We start from the raw sequence: 2,978 nt of genomic DNA on the forward strand, positions 1-2,978 counted from the left end.
TTCATTTATTAAATCACCATTTATTCAGTTATTTTCTACATATACTAAGCCATTGCATTTTAAACATGACACCTATTATTTAACCATGTAAAGTGTAGCCAAGTCATTAGCACAGATAATTGAACACATCACATAAAGTACATAGTAATCAAAGAATAATACAACCACTGATTAAAATGTTTTACTTTTACTGAAAAATATTAAATATTTATATGATGGGTATAGTATAGTAATAGTTATCAGTAGCCTACTCTTATTAACACAACTCCCCTAGTTTGGTACAAAAATACTGATACAAAGATAGAAACAATTCAGTAGTGATTTCTGTATTACTTTAAGTTCATTTGTTTTCTGAGTGTCCTGTGTATGAAACACCTGCTACAAATATCTGGTGGTGAAGTGCTGTAATACTGCTTCACTCTCAGAAGCAAAACCTAAACAATTACTAAAGGACCGTAATTCTTCTCAGAAGATAACAGAAATAAAGAAAATAGCAACATTAATAAACGGTAAGAACATGTTAATATAACAATGTAGAGATTACATCTCCCCTGTATTAGGCCCACCCAAAAAACATACAGTAAATGAGCCTGTTGACTTTTTCAGAAAAATCTGAGATCTGTCCCCAGCTGTGGAGAAGACTCTTTGCTGAGAATTTAGGTTCTGGACAGTTGTGAGAGAAAAAGAAGAATGTCTTTCTTACCACAGCAGCAGAAGGTACTCTCTTCTGAAGAAAGGATAGGAGGGTGACACTTCACTCTTGATCTACTCTTGGAGATTTGATGAGGAGTTTTGCTAAAGAATAAGGTTCCTGCTCAGCACTTGGTCTTATTCAGCAAAGAGTACCTCTAATGCAGTGCCACATACTCCAGATTCTTTGCAAACTTGAAACTTTTAATAAAATTGACCATATTATTGTAGTCAGGTTTATTGTTTTTATTATAACACATGGCATATGTATGAGAAAATTATGTCAAAGGTGTTTTTCTTCCTCTTCGCTATCCTGAGGCTGTACTGTCAATATCCTTCTCTGGCAGCTGAAAGGGAGAATAACCTCGTTAATGTTGCTACTGTATGTACACACAACCAGTCAAAATCTGCAGTCTTTCAGTTTTTTTAATGTTTTTCGACACACCAAAGCTATATTTATATTTAACTTACAATACAATAATAGTGTGAAATATTTTAATTTAAAATACGTTTTCTGTTGTTTTTCAAATAGACTTTAAAATGCATTTCTTTCCTGTGAGGCAAAGGTGAATTTTTCAGTAGCTTTACTCCAGTCTTCAGTTTCACATGATCATTCTCATATGATTTGATGCTCAAAAAACATTTTTGATTATTATCAATGTTGAAAACAGTTGTGCTACTTAATATTTCTGTGTAAACTTCAGATCAGTTTAATGCATCCTTGCTATTAAGGTCTTCATAAAGAAAAAAAAAAAAACTTAAGTGACTCCAACCTAGTGTACACAACTAAATTGGGCAACACAGCATATTAGAATGATTTTGAACACTTACAACTGGAGTATTGATGCTGAAAATTCAGCTTTGAATTTAAATGAAGACACATCTTGTAATAAACAATGCACAGATTGCAAAGAACTTACATTCTGATGATTACTTCATTTTCCTCACGGCTGCCTTCCTCAGTCATTCCTAGGCCTTCTCATTTTTCACCTTTCCCTTGAATCCACATAAAATATAAATAAAACTAATTAACCAATTAATTTTATAGACAGTTTGAATACGTTTGTATAAAACTGCAAATCTTCCTTTTAAAATCAGTTATTCTCCAGCTTCTAAAGGAAAGGCACAATCTGTAGCCATGTTCACAGAGAATTTGATCTTACTATTAGGTGTCCTGGCTAGGGGATTTAGCTTAAAACCTATTCACGAAATTCTTAAGAGTCCACAATAACCAAAAAGAGGGATACGTCATTTGCATTGACTTTTTTTCTTTGTTAAATTTCCACACTTAGCATGGGTTGGAGCTCTTAATACAAAGTGCACCAGATAGAAAAAATTTAGTTTAAAATGTACAGTACATACTTTTGTACACTAGACCATGCCCCCAGACAGACGAAGGTCCAGCCCCCAAAGTCTCAAACAAATCCTGTGGGAAACACAGCAAAGTGATGTGGTTGTGTATGATTTAGAAATAGGGGAGTCTTACATTGGTCAAATTCAGGCCAACTCAAATATTTTTTAAACATGTTTAAAAATGATCAGGAGCACAGGAGGTGCTCATGAAGGCAGTGGTTTACAATTGTGGTCCAGGTGACCCACAGCACTGCACATTTTGTATGTCTCTCTTGTTAAACCCACCTTCTTCAGATCATCAGCTCCTTAAGAAAGAGCTTCATGAACAAATCTGTCAGTAAAAAGAGATGTGCAAAAATGTATAGTGCTGTGTGTCCCCAGGTCCAGGTTTGAAAACCACTGTTGTACCATGACATATGACAATCATATGAGCATCAACAATTAAAAAAAAAATGTCTCCTGACTGAGGAAAAAACAAAATCATTCACAGGCTCTGGAATTAGACTATCAATTGATATCTATCTAGCTATGAGTAATTGAAATGATAAATCCAACCCTGGTGATTACCTGTCTCTCCTCCTGAGCATTTTGTTGTGTGGGTCCAGGAAGGATACTGCAGCACAACTCCTTCAACCATGAGAAAATGCAGTTCCAGCATGTCTTCACATCCAGGACAACAGAAGGGTCAGGGAGGCCTGAATTATAAATATTTAAGCCACTGAAATCAATTTAAATCTATAGTTGTGCCTGAGCGACACTGAAACAATGAGGTTTAGTTTTTTACCGAGGATTTTCTGGGTTCTTCTGAACACAGTCTTCATGATGGATGATCTCTTGATCCTGGATCCTTTCTGCAATACACTTAGAGATGGTTTGAATGTCATGTGGTTGTGTCTAAAATACAAATAGCAGCACCATTAGTCCTGTTGCTTTAT

The 2,978-nt window shown here is 35.1% G+C and overlaps 1 long non-coding RNA gene across 1 annotated transcript; it reads right to left on the reverse strand.

Moving 5' to 3' along the window:
* On the reverse strand, positions 1 to 1,689 carry LOC141284225 (uncharacterized). Its single transcript, XR_012338382.1, has 2 exons — positions 1,611 to 1,689; positions 1 to 1,037 (listed from the first exon to the last, which is right to left on the reverse strand). It is a non-coding gene; the product is annotated as an uncharacterized lncRNA (long non-coding RNA).
* Between the last annotated feature and the right edge of the window lie 1,289 nt (positions 1,690 to 2,978).

The sequence above is a fragment of the Garra rufa genome, chromosome 14, assembly GCF_049309525.1.
Source record: "Garra rufa chromosome 14, GarRuf1.0, whole genome shotgun sequence".
Taxonomy (NCBI): Eukaryota; Metazoa; Chordata; class Actinopteri; order Cypriniformes; family Cyprinidae; genus Garra; species Garra rufa.